Below are 20,860 nucleotides of genomic sequence, written 5' to 3'. Positions count from 1 at the left end.
TTCTAATAGTTTTTTTGGCAGAATATTTAGGTTTTTCCAAATATAAAATGATATAATCTGCAAACAAGGATAATTTCACTTCTTCCTTTCTAATTGAATGATCTTTATTTTTATTCTTGCCTGATTGCTCTAGCTAGGACTTCCAGTTGAATAACAGTGGTGAAAGTGGGCATCCTTGTTGTGTTCCAGATCTTAATGCAAAGGCTTTCAGTTTTCTCTCCACTCTGTATGATAGATCCCCAGCTAGTATAACACTACAGCTGTTATTATATTATATATTTTACATTTTTATATTATATTATATTAATTATATTTCATTATATTATAATACTATAGCTTTTATTATGTTCAGGTATGTTCCTTCTATGCCCAGTTTTTTAGGGTTTTTATCATGAAAGGATGTTAAATTTTATGAAATGCTTTTTCAGCATCAATTTCAATTGAAATGAACATATGATTTTTGTCCTTCATTCTGTTGATATGATATATTGCATTGATTGTTTCATGTATATTGAACCATCCTTGCATCCCAGGGATAAAACCCACTAGTTCATGATGAATGACCTTATAAATTAATTGTTGGATTTGGTTTGCTACCATTTTGTTGAGGATTTTTGCATCAATATTCATCAGAGATATTGGCCTGTAGTTTTGTTTCTCTTTTTTGTGTGTGTGATGTGTCTTTGTCCGGTTTTTGGTGTCAGGGTACTACTGGCCTTAAAGAGTGAGTTTGGAATTTTTCCCTTATCCTCTCTTTTTTGGAATATTTTCACTAGAATTGGTATTAGTTGTTCTTTAAATGTTTACTAGGATTCAGCAGTAAAACCAGTGGGTCTGAACTTTTCTTTACTAGGAGACTTTTATTACAGCTTCAATCTTGTCAATTGGTATTGGTTTGTTCAGGTTTTGTATTTCTTCATGGTTCAATCTTGGTAGGCTGTATGCGTCTAGGAATTTTTCCATTTCTTCTACATTGTTCCACTTTATTACCGTATAGTTGCTCATAGTAGCCACTAATGATCCTTTGAATTTCTGTGGTATCAGTTGTAATATTCCCCTTTTTCATATGTGATTTTATTTATTTGGATCTTCTCTGTTTCTTCGTAGTCTGGCTAAAGGTTTGTCAATTTTGCTTAACTTTTTAAAACACCAGCTTTTTGTTTCATTGATCTTTTACATTGTTTTCATTTCAATTTCATTTATTTCTTCTCTAATCTTTATTTATATTTTCTTCTACTAATGTGGGGTTTGTATTTTCTCTCACTTTTCCAGTTCTTTAAAATTCCTCATTAGGTTATTTATTGGAAGTTTTTCTTTTCTTTTTCGATATAGACATTTATAGGAATAAACTTCCCTCCCAGTATTGATTTTACTGTATTTCACAGGTTTTGGTATGTTGGGTTTCCATTATCATTTGTTACAAAAAAATTTTCAATTTCCTTCTTAATTTCTTTATTGACCCAGAGGTCATTCCAGAGATGTGGTTTAATTTCCATTTATTTGTATAGTTTCTGAAATTCCTCGTGTTATTGGTTTGTAGTTTCATTCCTTTGTGGTCAGAGAAGATGCTTGATATTATTTCAATTTTTTGAATGTTTTAAGACTTGTTTTGTGACCTAACACATGGTCTATCCTTGAGAATAATCCATGTGCTGAAGAAAAGAATGTGTATTCTGTACCATTGGATGAAATGTTCTGTAAATATCTACTAGATCCATTTGGTTCACAGTGAAGATTAAGTCCAATGTTTCTTTGTTGATTTTCTGTCTGGTAGATCTGTTCAATGCTGAAAGTGGGGTGTTGAAATCTCCAGCTATTACTAGGGGCCTCTCTCCTTAGCTCTAATAATATTTGCTTTACGTATCTGGCTGCTTCAGTGTTGGGTGCATATATATTTAAAATTGTTATATCCTCTTGCTGGATTGATGTCTTTACCATTATATAGTGACTTTCTTTTTCTCTTCTTATTGTTTTTGTCTTGAAATCTATTTTGTCTGATATAAATGTATCTACTTCTGCTCCTTTTTAGTTTCCATTTGGATGGAATATCTTTTCTCATCCTTTATTTTTAGTCTATCTGTGTCTTTATAGGTGAAGTGTGTTTTTTGTAAGGAACAGATCAATGGGTCTTATTTTTTTTATCCATTCAGCCACTCAATGTCTTTTGATTGGGGAGTTTTGTCCATTTACATTCAATGTTATTATCGGTAAAAAAGGACTTACTCCTGCCATTTCGTTGTTTGTTTTCTGGTTGTTTTGTGGTCTTCTCTTCCTTCTTTCTTCCCTTCATGTCTTCCTTTTAATGAAGGTATTTTCTCTGGTAATGTTTAGTTTCTTGGTTTTTATTTTCTGTGTATCCATTGTATGTTTTTTGGTTTGAGATTTCCATGAGGCTTGCAAATACTGTCTTATAACCTATGATGTTAGCCTGATGACTACTTAAGTTGTTTGTAGAAAGAAAGAAACAAAGAAACAAACAAAAAGAAAACTAATAAAAACTCTACACTTTAACTTTGTTCCCTCACTTTTTAACTTTTTTGTTTCTATTTACACCTTATTGTACTATCTATGTCTTTAAAAGCTTTGTAGTTACTATTTTTATTGGCTCATCATTTAGTCTTTCCACTTAAGAGTAGTTTCACACCACAATTACAGTGTTATAATATTATGTGTATTTCTGTGTACTTACTATTATCAATGAGTTTTGAACCTTCAGGTGATTTTTTATTGCTCATTAATGTACTTTTCTTTCTAATTGAAGTACTCTCTTTTCCATTTCTTGTGGGACAGGTCTGGTGTTAATGAAATCTCTAGCTTTGTTTGTCTGGGAATGCTTTTACTTCTCTTTCATGTTTGAAGTATGTTTTCACCAGATATACTATTCTAGGGTAAAAGGTTTTTTTTCCTTAAGCACTTTAAATTGAATTAATGAATAAATGGACCTTATTAGAACAGATGAAGCTTGGACCTTAAAGGACACACTGTACATGGACAAGTAGAAAATATGGAGAGAGAAACTTCTAGTTATAAGTGAGTTTCTGCAGGCCTTCCTAATCTTGTGGTGATAGATGAAAGTTCATTAATAGAAACAATCCAAATTTCTTCCCTCAACTATCTAATGTCAGGTCTCCTTCCTGAAGAATTTCTGTGAAGCCTTAAAGAGTGTCAAGATCATTCTCTCATGAACTTACATTTAGAAACCCTTTCCTACTGATATCAATGCCACATCATTGTCCCTCCTGCTAGTGCCCTCAGCTTGAGACAGCAGATATGGTACTCAAAGAGCTGCCTGCCTCCAACGGACCACAGAGGCATTCTATTTCCTGGAGTCTTCCCTGAGTCAAAATCACGCTAATGAGTTAAAATTATGAGAATTTTTATTATTGGAAGAAGTTATTTTTATCTAATTCTTGATCTACTTATAATAAGTAATCCTAGAATTTTTTTTTTTTTGAGACAGGGTCTCTCTCTGTCTTCCAGGCTAGAGATCTCAGCTCACTGCAACTTCTGCTTCCCAGGCTCAAACGATTCTCTAGCCTCAGCCTCCCAAGTAGCTGGGACTATAGGTATGAGCTGCCAATGCTCAGCTAATTTGGTTTTTGTTTTGTTTTGTTTTGTTTTTTATAGAGATGGGGTTTCACCATGTTGCCCAGGCTGGTCTCAAACTCCTGAGCTCAAAGACATTTGCCCCTCAGCCTCCCAAAGTGCTGGGATTACAGGCATGAGACACTGTACCCAGCCAGTAATCCCAGAATTTTTACAAAAGCTTCTATTGTTGCAAAATGAAACAGTATTCTCTTACCATTATTTAAAGTCACTTTTTTCACTTGCTGGTAAAAAAAGAATTTGTTCAATCATTGACAAATATTTGTTGAACACCCACTCTGTGCTATGTACTACTATGTTACGTGATGGATATATGTTGATGAATGAAACAGACTGTATCCTTGTAGAATTTGAGCTGCTGAACTCAGAAGTAAATTCTGTGAAAGTTAGGATGGATAGTCAAGTTGAGTACTCTTAGTTTTAATATTTAACATGTTGCTCTTAACAATTTTTTAATAAATGTTACTGTACAAAGGTAATCTAGGTTTTGAGGTATATCCAGAAAAATCTGTATTTTTAGTCAAGAGAATCCACCCAAGAGACTACTCATAGAAAATAATTTATATGATGCATCAGATAGAAAGTAAAATTTAGTGTTTTCCTGAAAAAAAAAAAAACACAAAAACCAAATACAATGGAGACTTCTCTTCCACATTCTGTAGCATTTGTTTTTTCAACTAAACATCAACACTACTCTCATGAAAACAACTCCTTCAGCACTACCTGTACTTTGCTTCACCAAACCAGAAACATCAATATAAAAAACAAGCAGCATACCAAAGGTCAACTGATCTTCAACAAGGGTGCCAAAAATACACAATGGGGAAAGGATAGTCTCTTCAACAAATGGTGTGAAAAGTCATATCCATATGCAAAACAATGAAATTGAACCCTTACACCATACACAAAATTCAACTCAAAGTAGATTAAAGACAAACATAAGACCTGAAACTGTAAAACTTCTAGAAGAAAACATAGTGGAAAATCTTCATGACCTTGGTCTTGGCAATGATTTCATGAATATCTCACCAAAAACACAAGCAACAGAAGAAAAAATAAACAAATGAGGCCACATCAAAGGAGAAAGCTTCTGCACACCAAAGGAAACAACTGACAGAGTGAAAAGGCAACCTATAGAATAGGAGAAAATGTTTACAAACTATATATATTAGTCCATTCTGCATTGCCATAAAGGAATACCTGAGACTGGGTAATTTATAAAGAAAAGAGGCTTATTTTGGCTCATTGTTCTGCAGGCTGTACACAAAGCATGGCACCAGCATCTGCTCCCAGTGAGGGCCTCGAGAAGCTTCCAACCATGGCCAAAGGGAAAGGGGGAGCCTGCGTTTCACATGATGAGAGAGAGAGCAAGAGACAGAGGGAGGAGATGCCAGGCACTTTTAAACAACCAGATCTCACATGAATTCACAACAAGATTTTCATGAGGGATCTGTCCCCATGACCCAAACACCTCCCACTAGGCCCACCTCCAACATTGGAGGCCACATTTCAATGTGAGATTTGGGGGAGGGGGGGAAATCCAAACCATATTGCCATATTTTAGGAAGTAATTCCTAAAATATATAAGGAACTCCCACAACTCAACAGCAAAAAGACTAATAACGCAATTTTTTAAATGGGGCAAAAACTTGAACAGACTCTCACAGTATCTATGTGAAAATATACTCAACATCATTAATCATCAAGGAAATACAAATCACAATCGCAATGAGATATCATCTCATACCTGTTAGAATGGCTATTATCAAAAAGATGAAAGATAAGTATTGTCAAGGATATGGGGAAACTGGAACCTTTGCACACTGTCAGTGGAAATGCAAAATGGTAGGGCTGCTATGGAAAACAACATGAAGGTTCTTCTAAAAATTAAAAATATAACTACCATATGATTCAGCAATCCCCCTCTGGGTATTTATCCAAAAGAATTGAGATCAGGACTTCAAAGAGCAATTAGCACTCCCAGGTTCATTGCAGCACTATCTGCAATAGCTAAAATGTGGAAACAATCTAAATGTCCATCGACAAATGAGTAAAGAAAATGTGGTATCTATATACAATGGAATATTATTCAGCCTTTAAAAATAAGGAAATTCTGCAATATATGACAACAGAGATGAATTTGAGGAAACTGTGCTAAGTGAAAAAAAAAAGCCAGTAATCAAAGGACAAATACTGCATGATTCCTCCTATATGAAGGATCGAAAACAGTTAAATTCATAGACTCAAAGGATGGAATGGTGATTGCCAGGGACTCAGGGGAGAAGAAAAAGGAAGTTGATAATCAAGGGGAGTAAAGATTCAATTAATAAAGATAAGTAAGTTCTAGAGATCTGCTGTACAACATTGTACCTATAGTTATCAATACTACATTGCACACTTAAAAATTTGTTGAGAGTAGATCTCATGTTAAATGTTTTACAACAATAAAATAATATAAAAAATAAAACGACAAAGAAGCATGCTGTAATGGCTATTCCAGGTTATCTTCCAGTAGGCTTTGCTAATTACTTTCCTCCAGCCTCAGCCTAGGGCCCCCAGGCAAAGCAACTCCCTATGACCTACACAGTTGTTCACCATCCATGCTCAGACATGGATTAATCACACTTAAATGGGAACCCCTACACAAGAGGATTAAGGTAAGGTATCAGGGCACTCAGGATATCAGCTTAATTATGTCAGAAGATTTGTGATGATGGACTGTGACAGACAAGGCTAGTCAGATAAGATGAGTCCTGTTGCAGATGGTAATTTAATTACCAATTTTTGGCATGTATTGAGCCCTGACCATTTGTGCAAAATGTTTTATTTAGGTCTTATCATGACCTATTTGAAAATGACAAACTGAGGTTTAGCTATATTAATCTGTCAAGGTCACTCAGCTAGCGTATGGCAGAGCTGAGAATAAAACCATGCCTACTGAATGTCAGAGTCTCTGCCCTTAACTACTAGATCATACCATGGTTGTGAGAGAATCAGTAAAGGGTCAGAAACAAATGATGGCATGAAGAAAGCACCATTACAGAAAGACTGAATTGCTGGGGACAATGTACAGGAGAGAAAGATAGTTGGAGGAGGGGAAACTTGTTGCTTTCATTTAATGTTAATTAGTAAAAGTTCAGTCTTAATCCACAATAATATTTCTACTTTCTCATAGCACTGTGTGTTTCCTTAATAAATAGACGAAAGCAGTAGCTTAGAATACCAGCACTAAACTTAAGTTTTTAAGATTATAACCATAAAGATCTGTGTGAATGATGACCAAATGGTTAGTTAAAAAAAAAAAAGTAATAAAAATCCCACCACCAACAACAAAGAAAATTACCCAAAGATGACTGAGAAACATCTTTACACCACTATTTGCCTGATAGAGTGACTACATAAAACAAACAATACCAGATGCTGGTGAGGATGTAAAGCAACTGGAGCTCTCATAGGTTGCTGATGAGAATGGAAAATGGCATAGCCCTGTGAAAAACAGTTTTCCAGTTTCTTATAAAGTTAAACATATACTTAGCATACTACCCAGCAATTCTACTTCTAGGTATTTACCCAAGTGAAAACTAATATTCATACAAAAAAAATGTATGTGGAAAATATATATATATATATAAGCTTTATTCATAATTACCAAAAGCTGTAAATAACCTACATTCCCCTCAAATAGACATGTGTTTTTAAAAATGGTGATACATCCATAGTGTGAAATAGTACTCAACAATAAAGATGAACAAACTTTGATACATGCAACAAAGGGATGAATATCAAATGCTTTATGCTAAGTGAAAGAAGTCAGACTCAAAAGGCTAGATATTGTATGATTCCACTCATTCATATAACATTCTGGAATAGGCAAAACAGATCAGTGGGTGTCAGATGTTAAAGATATGGGGAATATTTGACTTCAAAGGGAGAAGATAAGAGAATATTAGAGGAGACATATTGAAATTGTTCTTTATCTTAACTGTGGTAACGGTTATATAACTCTACCTATACCTATTTTCTAAGACTCATAGAAATATACACCAAAAAAGTCAATTTTACTGTATATGAATTAAAACTACACTTTCAAATAAAAAAAATCTCTTCTACAAGCAAGCATACAGCAAAAGCTTCCCATTTTCTAAATGTTATAAACCACTGAAACATTTCACAAAGCACCATCTACAAATAAGATAATGTAACTGAGTATTTAAACCAAAAACCAAGCTATAATTTTTCAAAAATTATATACAAGGCATAAAAACATGCTTATTAAAAGCATAAGTAGTTGGCCAGCATGTTGTTTACCACCTCTGAATAGCTATAAAATGTTTATAGACTTTTATACCTTTCGTGAATAAAATGGAGTAAATTAATGCAAAGTTATTTTTCTGAGAGAAGCTGTCAAACTCCTTTCTGGCCAAAAAGGAATTTGTGACTTCCTGTTATGTTAAATTTAGTACTAAAGCCTGGATGAACCACCTCAAATGGGCTATTTACTATGATAAATACTGTTTCCTAACAAGAGGAAAAGTGGTGGCCTGGGAAGATAACTGCTGGGATTTTAATGCACTCTCTGAAACACTCTGACACACTCTGTTAGAGAGAATAATTTAATATTAACCAGAAGTCAGGCTTAACATTCCATTTCCTGAAAATGATCATCAAAAAACAAATGCAATTTAATTCACCAAACATGTATTAAGCATTTAATATATGCCAAGCACTGTGCTAGGCACTAGGTAAACAAATCGAAAATAACACAATATTTACCTTTAAAGATTGCACAAATTAGCAGGGGATAGAGACATGTAATAAACAAATATACTTCCATACAATAATCTAAGTGTGATGATAGAAGTGTGATCGGGTACAGGGACAACCAGGGGAAAAAGTGATTGAGTTCTAACAAAGAGGACCTCAACCACATCCTAGGACCCCCTAAATCTGCCTTCAGATGATTAAAATGCTAACAGGGACAAACAGAAGGCTGCATGGTTTAAAAAGGCCATTCCTTTTATATTTACCACCACCATCTTCCATGACAGTTTGGAAAACACTGAGCAAGGCATACCTGTGCTGAGGTGTTTATTCCTTGACTTGAAATAATCCTCCAGGTGATGAAATTCCCACAGGACAAAGGAATAATAATCTAAAGTCTCCCTTTCCAGAAAGTGGAAAAGTTCCAAGTAGTTTTATTCCTTCCTTACTGAAACCTAAGATCCCTTTATGCAAAAGGAAAAAAAAATAAAGGTCTCATGCCTCATGATAATTCACTGTGGCTAACTACACTACTTAAAATTAAGATAGAAAGGTATGAATGTTTCATTTTTCCTGTATGTTAGCAGTGATCATAGCTAACACATAATTCCAGTTCACTGTTACTATGAAATGTAACTACTGCTCCAATACTCTCACAATGGATTAAACAAGTAAAAGTAACATTCTGAAATAATAGAACTGCTACTATCTCCTGTGTCTTCAAACCCTTCCCTGAAACTACTAGCCCTAACAGAGAAGAATCCAGCAGTACTTTCTTTCCTCTCTTCTTTCTATCCTTTCCATTCTAACCATCACAGAAAGTAGCACCTTTTTTCCTTCATCCTTTTTATTCTATGCATCACAGAAATTAATTCCAGTTATGTACACAATGGCCACCTAGCAGAAAACAAATCATTAGAAAATGTTAAAAGCAAAACAGTGGGAAGGAAAACCTAAGTGTCACATCTTTGAGGGCCAGCACTATGTATCCAAAATGGGAAAGGTTTTATAGCTAGAAGATCTGGGCTCAGATCCTGCTTCTGCCACTTACTAGCTCTGTAGCTTTAGACCATATATTCACCTGTTTGAATGTCAGTGTTCACTTCCGCAAAATGTAGATGATAGGAACTGCTTCTTTGCATGATTATTCTTGAGATTAGGTGCCATACAAGACTGATTCTCAATCCCACTGCGTGCTAAAATTCGGGGGCACCACTCTGAGATTCTGTTTTCATTGGTCTACTGTGGGGCATGGACTACAAAAAGAGAGAGAGAAGCAGCAGCACATCCCCAAGGTACTCAACTGTACAGCTGGGAAACAACCTCTGGGTTATAATAACTGCGTGAACTCCCTAAACTTTAATTCAGTGCAGCATTTCACAATTTATTATTGTCTTTTAAAAGTACCATTGAACTCATCCTGTTATGCAAGTTACATAGTCTTAAAGATTGCTAGTAATTCAATAGTTAAATTTGGTGTTTACTTAGAATGCCTCCTTTGACAAGCAAATCATTTTCAACAACTGAGAATTGTTATAAGGAGCTGAGAAAACAAGATATATACATTAAATGATTAAAGTCAATTCTTTGGTGCCAAAAAATGAAAGGAGTGTGATGATGGGATAAGCTTTATGATGCTTGAGGTCAGGTACCTTGATTTTTAAAAATAGTTCCAGCATCAAGAACACTGCATAGAACCAAATAAATATTTGTTAAGTAAGCAGATAAATGTGAGAGTGAATGGACAAATGTGACAATTTCCACAGGAATTTACCAAGAGAGTCATCACTGAAGACTGGAATGTAGAGGAAGGTATTTTAATTGGGAAAATAAGTTTCAGCCACTGCCCACCAATGAGGCTTCAATGCCTCTAACGAAGAGACCTGAACTTCAGGTTTGAAAGGTAAATTGCAGTCCTTGCATTTTCAGTTAAACCTTTCAAACAGAAGCCCACTCTGCCTCCATTCTTGGTCCCAATTCTGACTCTCCTCCAAACTTCTAATATTAACAATTGGCACAAGGCTAGCTTTCTAAAACAAACATTTCTCCTTACTAGGAACATTACAAAAGTCTTGCTTTCTGAGCATTGTATGCCTGCTTTAAGAGCTGGTTAATGCACAGTATAAAACAAAGAAGAGAAAGGACAGGATCTACCCAGCTGAGTTAGCCAACGGTCCTGGGAGATAAATTGACTAACTGCCTGTATAGCATCTTACATTCTCCAAAATAACCCTACAAGGTTGCTGCAGATCTCAGATTAAGAAAAATTTATTGCTGAGTTTATTATTTTTAACATCCTTTGTCTGAGCACCTAGCAACTAAAGTGATAAGTACCTTCAACTTGCAAGGATAAATGCTGCAAATATCTTGGCTGAATTACCCATTTGTATGTATGTTTGTAATGTGAATTATTCATTTACACTTTTTATTTTTTAAAGAGGAGAATAAACAAAACTAGAAAGAGAAGAGATACTAAAAAATCTCATGGCTGTAGATTTAAAGGTTTTCAGGTGGTAGGAAGCCAAAAGGCCCCTTCGGCAATAAACAATAGATTTATTCTACAATCTAATTAATATTCACAAACTATGTTACTTACGAAACAAACAATACATCTAGGGAATGCAATTGCATCCAAGCAAAAGTATGCATATTAATGAGGAAAAATCTTACAAAATTAGGCTTGGAAAAGTATGTGCAGCAAAAAAGTTATGGTTTTTCTTTAAAACTGTATTTGAATATTAACAACAATGGGTCAGTCCCATTTAATTGCTGGTCTTATAATAAAGCAAATATTTTAAATTTGGGTGACAACATGAACTTTCCCTGAAACCTCTGCCAATAACAACCTAGGGTATCTATTTCTCGTTTGGAAAGGAATGAAGGGTTTCCTACACCTATGTGCAAGTGATAATGCAAGGCCATGAAAATTCTACACCCATAAACCTACTATGGAAAAAAATTTAACCCCTTCCAAATTAATACTTTGCTATCGTCCAAATGATAGCTTAAGATTAACATTCATTGATTGATTTCTGTTTTCTTATTAACAATAACACCACTGCTTTGTCATTGGTTGTCCAAGTGGGACATGCCATTGTGATGTGAGAAGAAAATATCAAAACTTCTATTTGTACTTATTATCATCAAAAACAGAAAGAAATTAAACTTTATTGATATTTTAAAAAGAAATCACACTGACCTCTTCCCTGTCCCTATATCAACTGTAAACAATGCAGACAGGTTTCATGAGATAGGTAGAAGGAAGTAGGAGTTGTTTGTGAAACAGTCACTCATCTCCTAGCTTTCATCAGGTTGCAAAGTACCATAGTGTGTGTAGCTACAAGTAGTGGATTTACCGAATACATTACCTAGTTTTATTTAAACTAACCCTACAAAACAAAAAAAAGAGAAAAAAAAATTCTTGCAAAGAAACATGGAATTTATGATTATACAAATAATTGATGATTGATAATAATTGATGATTATATAAATAATGTAAGCACAAAAAAAAAGATGGAGTGTAACTTCTACTCCTATGATCAGCCTAACAAGAAGTCAGGCAAAAAAAAAAAATCTTTTCATAATATTAAAATATGAATATTCATCCACCATCATTAAAACTCAAGGTAGCTTTAAGTATATAGCCTTGAGATATTATGTAATGATAATACAAAGCTATTGTCATTTTCAAATCTTTTTAAAATGTTGATTACTTCCCCTTTATCCCATTCTTCCCTATATACATTGCACTGTGTACAATCTGTATTAGGTCAGTAGAATATGTATATAATTCATAGTGAAGAGAGAATCCCAGACCTTATTCTCCAAGTCACACTGCCCTTCTCCCAGCCTCCACACCCATCATCTACAGGAGTTAGACAGCATCAAAGTTCTATATCTGTCCCCACAACACTCATAGCCTTACAACTTTAAAGACTATCAAGAAAAATTCCATCAAGCTCTTTATTACCAGATGAAACCCAAAGTTCCTGGGTTTTCCCTCACTATTAGGTCTCTGATCTATGCACCCTTAAGTTCACCCTATCTTCCCAAGTTCAGAGCCCATTATACTATGTCCTCTGGAGAACATAAATTCCCTCATGTTCTCTCTCCTCCTGAATACTGCCTCCACCTCTTTGCTGTAAATAAAAGCCAGTTATTCCCCAAGAACTCTCTTCCCCTGTAGGGTCTACACATGATGGCTATTTTCTCTCTCATATTCCAACTATCACTGTCCTACTTCTTCATCATTGAAGAAAACTGTGTCCCTTCTACCTCCCTCCAAAAATCCAGCCTTGCAACTCATGCCATCAAACTAGACAATTTTTACTGCTACTGGTTGCAGTTAACTTCAGTTTCTATAATTGCTACAAGATTTTAATTATGATTTTATCATTTGCCCCTCTCAATTCCATATAACTGAATCTCCCAGTACCCGCAATCCTCAGAATCCTTAAATCTTAAACTTCAATGAGCTTGTCCTCAGCCATTTCATGGTGATCTGGACCTCTTTATTATTACCAACAACAGCAACCCCTCCATGACCTCAACTCCAAGTATCCCATTCCAAAATATTTCTTCCCATTTTTCCAGCTCACACCCTCTCATTCTTTGATAACAACCCTTAATCAACTTTTTACTGTATTTCACTTGTGTTCTAGTTATATTGTCTGTATTCCTTGTGTTCTAGTTATATTGTCTCCTTACTTAGCTTAGATTCCATGGTCCATCACTACAATCAGCTCCCTGGTGGCCTTCTATTCCCTTGTTGAATCGACCTGGTAAAGCCTATACTCTGACTAAATACAGCTTTCCATGCACTTGAACCCAAATATCTAAACATGGGAAGAGAAGATTACACACCATCCTTACTGGTTTCACTTTAAATTCATAATGATAATCTTCAGTGGGGCTTCAATTCTTCCCAGTGATCTTTTATGCATTTCTGCAGTCAATTCATTCTCCCACACAACTGTTTAACATCTCTTTCCTCAAACCTCCAACATTTTATCTACCATCCTCACTATAGTAGATGAAACATATTCACAGATATACACCACCATATCCAGCAGCCTAGCATTCATACACCCACTAGTGTAAACTATCCAAGCTCTTATCTAAGAAAATCTCTCCACATGTACCCTAACTTTTAACTCTCCTCACTGTCTGAAATGCATTGCTGTCTTCCTTTTCTCTCTCATTGTATCAACACTATTTTTTCTCAATTATGGATCATTTAATTTACATCAAACATGATGTTATATCTCCCAGAAGATACAATATATCTGGAAAACCCAAGAGAATCAACTGAAAAAAATACTATAAACAATATGAGAATTTAGTACAATATCATGATGCACATTAATTCAGAGAAAGCACAAGGCTTCATATATTCAATAAAATATACCATTTACAATAGCAGAAAAGACATTAGAGTAAACTTAATGAAATGTATGTAAGATCTATAGGAAGAAAACCTAACGACACCACTGGAAACACAAAAGAAGACTTCAGAAAATGAAATTACATCAGCTAGAAAAACACAACATCATGAATATGTCAGTTCTTCTTAAGATAATTTGTAAATACGAAACCATCACAATAAAAATACAACAGTTGGTTTGGGGGACTTGTTGATGTTATTCTTTTATTTTTGAACAAAGCAGCTGGCCCCAAAGTTCTTATAAATAGTAAGCATGCAAGAATAGCAAGGAAAGCTATTACAAAGAACAATAAAGGGGTGAGGGTGTGAGCACCACCATACATTAAATGAGAAAAAAGAAGAGCCAAAACAATGCTAAAAAAGTTAATTTTAAAAGTCCCAGAACTTGAACTGTCTGACTTCAGAATTCAACATAAAGCCTCAGTAATCACTGCAACACATTTTTGGGTTGAATATAGACATATAAATAAATGGAACAAAATACAGAGTCCAGAAATAAACCTGGATATATATGAACAATTAATTTTCAACAAAAGAGTAAAGCAATTTGATGAGAAAAGGATACTTTTTCAATAAGTGGTGCTGGAAGAATGACTAACCATATGCAAAAAAAAAAACAAAAAACTCCACACGTACCTCACCATAGACAAAAATTAATTTAAAATGGATCACAGACCTGTTAAATTTTAGAGTTAATACTTTAACTCCTAGAAGAAAACATAGAAAATCTTAGTGATGTTGGGTCTGGCAAAGATATGTTAAGCAGGGCACAAAACTATAAAAGAAAACTGAACTGGATTTCATCAACACTAAAACATTTTGCTTCTGAAAAGACACTATTACAAAAAAGAAAAGGGGTTCTTGGACCAGATGGCCAACTAGACACAGCCAGGAAACTTCTGTCTCACCAAGGAAAAAACAAAATATCGGGTAAACCATCACACTTTGCACAGATCTTTTGAGAGAAAACACTGAAAGTTGACAAAGAGGAACCACAGACACCCAGTGTGAAGAAGGAGGAAGCTGGGAAGCCTACATAGAGTCCCTGAGTGCCATTACCAGCTCCTAGTCCTGCACATGCCCTAAAGAAGGGGTGAGTTAAGGAATTCTGGGGACCTCTGGAGTCCTGGCTACAAGGATTGTGGAATCCTAGCTATAAGAATCCCATGACCTCCAAAGACATTTAAATTGGCAGGGGAAATTGCCCTGCCCAGGGATCTTCTACACTTGACCTACTGCATCCACAAACCACCTGTAGACATACCCCACAACCCATTCTGACTCTGCCAGGCACAGAGGACCAGTGGAGAGAGTTGCAAGTCTCCTGGTGTTCTAACCTTCAGCTCAGGCTTCCTCCAAAAGAGAAGGAGGTACAGCCCACCAGGGACCCCCTTGGGGCTAAGGAAATGCAGGCACTGTAACAGTGATTAGAGGGGGATCCCCCAAGGCCCCAGAATGGATTTGGTGAGGGGGTCATCACTTGCACCACCCCCCTCATCATCTCCCCAGAACACTGCTGTGAAGAGAATGAAATATAAGAGACATGCATGGCTGAGTAAGATCCTATCTGCTAGCACTTACTCTTAAGCACCATCTAATAGAATGAAGCCTAGATGACACCACGAAAACATAAATAAATTCCATCAATATGCATCACCTATGAAACCCAATGCAGCAAAACTAGTCACAATGAAGGAACCCATACAGAGCCTTGGTTCTCTGAAAGCACCTAGAAAAAAGACCAATTGACTATATACAGTCAAACCCTCAAGTGAAAAACATACAAAAACAAAAAGGCCTATTCAAATGACATCAACAAAAAAAAAAAAAAAAAAAAAAGAAGCAAAGAAACACTAACCCTCTCAGGTGAGAAGAAATCAGTGCAATGACTCTGGTAATACAAAAAGTCATAGTGTTTCTTTACCTTCAAAAGATCACACTACCTCCACAGCAATATACCCTAACTAGATTGAAATGTGGAAATGACAGACATAGAATTCAGAATCTGGATGGGAAGGAAGCTCAATGAGGTTCAAGAGAAAGTTGAAACCCAATCCAAGGGAGCAAGTAAAACGATCTAAGAGTTGAAAGATGACATAGTCATTTTAAGAAAGAACCAAACTGAACTTACAGAATTGAAAATTTTACTGCAGAAATTTCAAAATACAGTTGGAAGCTTTAATAGCAAACTAGACCAAACTGAGGAAAAAATTTCAGAGCTTAGTCAGACAAAAATAAAGAAAAAAAATTTTTCATGAACAAAGCCTCAAAGTAATATGGGATAATATAGAGACCAAACCTATGACTCATTGGCCTTCTCAAGAGAGGACAGAGAGTAAGAAACTTTGAAACATATTTGAGTACCTACTCCAGGAAAATTTCCCAAGTCTCGCTAGAGAGGTCAACATGCAAACCGCAGAAACTCAGAGAACCCCTGTGAAATGCTAAACAAGAAGATCATTCTGAAGACATTTCATAAACAGACTTTCCTAGGTCAATGAAGAAGGAAAGAACCAAAAGGTAGCTAGAAAAAAGGTTCAGATTACTTCAAAAGGCAATCCCGGCAGGCTAACAGCAGACTTCTCAGTAGGTTTCTACTTTTCAGGCAAGAAAAGATTGGTAGCCTATTTTCGGCATCCCTAAAGAAATGAAATTCCAACCAAGAATTTCAAATCCCACCAAACTAAGCTTCATAGTGCAGGAGAAATAAAATCTTTTCTGGACAAGCAAACACTAAGGGAATTTGTTACCATTAGCCCAGCTATAAATGAGATATATAAGGGAGCCCTAAACGTGGAAAAGAAAGAACGACACCTGCTACCATAAAAACATATGTAAGTACAGAGCCCACAGACCCTATAAAGGAATGACACAATCGAGAATACAAAGCAATAAGCTAATAATATCATGACAGGATCAAAACCTCATATATCAATATTAATCTTGAATGTAAATGATATAGATGCCCTACCTAAAAGGACTAGAGAGCAAGCAGGAAAAAAAAAAAAAAAAACAAGAACCAAATGTCTTACTCTCTTCAGGAGCCCAATCACACATAATAACAGCCATAGGTGTAAAGTAAAGGTATGGAGATGCATCTATGTATTAGTCTGTTCTCACATTGCTATAAAGAATACCTGAGACTGGGTAATTTATAAATAAAAGAGGTTTAATTGACTTACAGTTCTGTAGGCTGTACAGGAAGCATAGCAGCTTCTGCTTCTGGGGAGGTCTCAGGGAGCTTCCAATCATGGCAGAAGACAAAGAGGGGAGCAGGCATCTTATATGGCAGGAGCAAGAGCAGAGAGGGGGAGGTGCTACACACTTTTAAAACAATCGATCTCATGAGAACTCACTCACTATTGCAAAGACAGTTCCAAGGGAATGGTACTAAACCATTCATAAGAAATCCACCCCCGTGATCCAATCACTGCTCACCAGGCCCCACTTCCAACACTGGGGATTACAATTCGACAGGAGATTTGGATAGGAACACATATCCAAACTATATTAGTAATTACACAAATGGAAAACAAAAAAGAGCAGTGATTGCTATTCTTTTATAAGATAAAACAGACTTTAAACCATCTACAGTTAAAAAAAAAAAAAGAACAAAGAAGGGTATGACATAATGATGAAGTGTTCACTTCAACAAGACTTAACTATATAAAATATCTATGCACCCAACATCAGAGCACCCAGATTCAGAACACAACTGCCTATAGACCTACAAAAAGACTTAGATAGTCACTTAATAGAGGTGTCAACACACCGCTGACAGCATTAGACAGACCACTGAGGCAGAACTCTAACAAAGAAACTCTGAACTTAAATTTGACACTTGACCAAATGGATCTAATAAACAGCTACAGAATACTCCACTCATCAACCACAGAATATACATTTTTCTCATCTGCACACAGAACATACTGCAAGATTGATCACATGTTCAGCCATAAAGCAAGTCTCAAATAACTTTAAAGAATGAAATATACCAACCATACTCTTGGACCACAATGCAATAAAACAAATCAATACCAATTAAATATCCCAAAACCACACAATTACATTAAAATTAGACAACTTGTTCCTGGATGCCTTTTGGGTAAACAACAAAGTCAAGGCAAAAAATAGAAAATGATTTGAAATTAATGAAAACAGAGATACAACACACAAAAATCTCTGGGATGCAGCAAAAGCAGTGTTAAGAGGAAAGTTTAGAGTGCAATATGCCTACATCAAAAAGTTAGAAAGATCTCAAATTAACAATCTAATATTGCACCTACGGGAACTAGAAAAAAACAAGAACAAACTAACTCAAAGCTAACAGAAAATATAAATAACTAAAATCAGAGCAAAACTGAATCGAATTGAAAAGTGAAAATCCACAAAAAGCATCAACAAAACCAAAAGTTGGTCTTCGAAACAATAAACAAGATCCATACACTGCTAGTTGAAACAAAGAAAAAAGGAAGAAGATCCAATAAACACAATAAAAAATTACAAAGGTGACATTATAACCAATCTCACAGAAATACAAAAGATCCTTGGAAACTATTATGAACACTATGCACACAAACTAGAAAATATAGAGGAAATGAATACGTTCCTAGAAACACACAACTTCCCAAGACTGAAACAGGAAGAAATTAAAACTCTGACCTGACCAATAACAAGTTCCAAAACTGAATCAGTAATAAAAATTCTACCTACCAATAAAAGCCCTGAACCAGATGGATTTACAGCTGAATTCTACCAGGGATACAAAACCAATCCTACTGAAACTATTCAAAAAAACAGAGGAGGAGAAACGTCTCCCTAACCCATTGTTCAAAGCCAGCAATATCATCATAATACCCAAACCTGGCAAAGACAAGATGTAAAAAGAAAACTAGAGGCCAACATCCCTAATGAACATGGATGCAAAAATCCCCAACAAATACTAGCAAACCGAATTCAGCAGCACACCAAAAAGTTATTTCGCCATGATCAAGTAAGCTTCATTCCTAGAATGCAAGAGTGGTTCAATATATGCAAATCAATAAACGTGATTTACCATATAAACAGAATTAAAAACAAAACCATATATCATCTTAATAGATGAAGAAAGAGATTTTGCCAAAATCCAAAATCCCTTCACATTGAAAAACCTAATGAGCATATCTCAAAATAATAACAAACCCACAACCAACATCATACTGAATGAGCAAAAGCTGGAAGCATTCCCCCTTAAGAACTGGAATGAGAAAAAGATGCCCACTCTCACCATTCATTTTCAACACAGTACTGGAAGTTCTAGCTAGAACATTCAGACAAGAAAAACAAATAAAAGGCATCCAAATAGAAAAAAAAAAAAAAAACTCTCTCTCTTCAGAGATAATATGATTCTATACTTAGAAAACCTGAAGTCTCTGCCAAAAGGTTTCTAGAACAGATAAACAACTTCAGCAAAGTTTCAGAACACAAAATCAATGTATTAAAATCAATAACATCTCTATACACCAATGACACTTAAGCTGACATCCAAATTAAGAACACAATCCTACTTATTAATAGCCACACACAAAAATAAAAGACCTAGGAATATATCTAACCAAAGAGGTAAAAGATCTCTACAAGGAGATCTACAAAACACTGTTCAAAGAAAGCAGAGATGACAAAACATAAAAAATAAAAATAAATCCCTGCTCATTGATAGGAAGAATCAACATCACTAAAATGGCCATATTGCCCAAAGCAATCGACACATACAATGCTATTCCAATCAAACTACCACTGTTTTTCACAGAATTTAAAAAAAAAATCTGAAACTCATATAAAACCAAAAAACAGCTCAAACAGCCATAGCCAAAGCAATTCTAACCAAAAAGAACAAAACTAGAGGCATCACATCACACTACATAACTTCAAATTATACTACAAGGCTACAGTAACCAAAACAACATGGTACCAGTATAAAAATAGACAGATCAAAGGCTAGCAGAAGGCAAGAAATAACTAACATCAGAGCAGAACTGAAGGAGATAGAGACATGGAAAAAATAAAAATAAAAAAAAACCTTCAAAAAAACAATGAATCCAGGAGCTGGTTTTTTAAAAAAAGATCAACAAAATAGATAGACTGCTAGCAAGACTAATGAAGAAAAGAGAGAAGAATCAAATAGATGCAATAAAAATAATATAATAATAAAGGGGATATCACCACCAATCCCACAGAAATACAAACTACCATCAGAGAATACTGTAAACACCTCTACACAAATAAACTAGAAAATCTAGAAAAAATGGATAAATTCCTGGACACATACACTCTCCCAAGACTAAACCAGGAAGAAGTTGAATCTCTGACTAGACTAATAACAGGTTCTGAAATTGAGGCAACAATTAATAGCCTACCAACCAAAAAAACTCCAGGACCAGATGGATTCACAGCCAAACTCTACCAGAGGTACAAGGAGAAGCTGGTACTATTCCTTCTGAAAATATTTCCAGTCAACAGAAAAAGAGGGAATCCTCCCTAACTCATTTTATGAGGCCAGCATCATCCTGATACCAAAGCTTGGCAGAGACACAACAAAAAAAGAGAATTTTAGACCAATATCTGTGATGAACACCGATGAGAAAGTACTCAATAAAATACTGACAAACCGAATCCAACAGCACATCAAAAAGTTTTCCCACCATGACCTAGTCAGCTTCATCCCTGGGATGCAAGGCTGATTCAACATACGTAAATCAATAAACGTAATCCATCACACGAACAGAACCACGACAAAAACCATATGTTTATCTCAATAGATGCAGAAAAGGCCTTCAACAAAATTCAACAGCACTTCATGCTAAAAACTCTCAATAAACTAGGTATTGACATAACATATCTCACAATAATAAAAGCTACTTATGACAAACCTACAGTCAATATCATACTGAATGGGCAAAAACTAGAAGCATTCCCTTTGAAAACTGGCACAAGACAGGGATGCCCTCTCTCACCACTCCTATTCAACATAGTGTTGGAAGTTCTGGCCAGGGCAATCAGGCAAGAGAAATA

The 20,860-nt window shown here is 35.4% G+C and overlaps 1 protein-coding gene across 4 annotated transcripts in view; it reads right to left on the bottom strand.

Annotated features, from left to right (window-relative positions):
- Nucleotides 1-20,860, bottom strand: part of CTNNA3 (catenin alpha 3) — a 1,846,283-nt gene that overhangs the window by 1,430,200 nt on the left and 395,223 nt on the right. The window lies entirely within an intron of this gene.

The sequence above is a fragment of the Macaca mulatta genome, chromosome 9 (genome assembly GCF_049350105.2).
Source record: "Macaca mulatta isolate MMU2019108-1 chromosome 9, T2T-MMU8v2.0, whole genome shotgun sequence".
In the NCBI taxonomy this organism is placed as follows: Eukaryota; Metazoa; Chordata; class Mammalia; order Primates; family Cercopithecidae; genus Macaca; species Macaca mulatta.
Note: the sequence above shows the minus strand (reverse complement) of the source record. Positions and strands in the feature narration are given on the sequence as shown.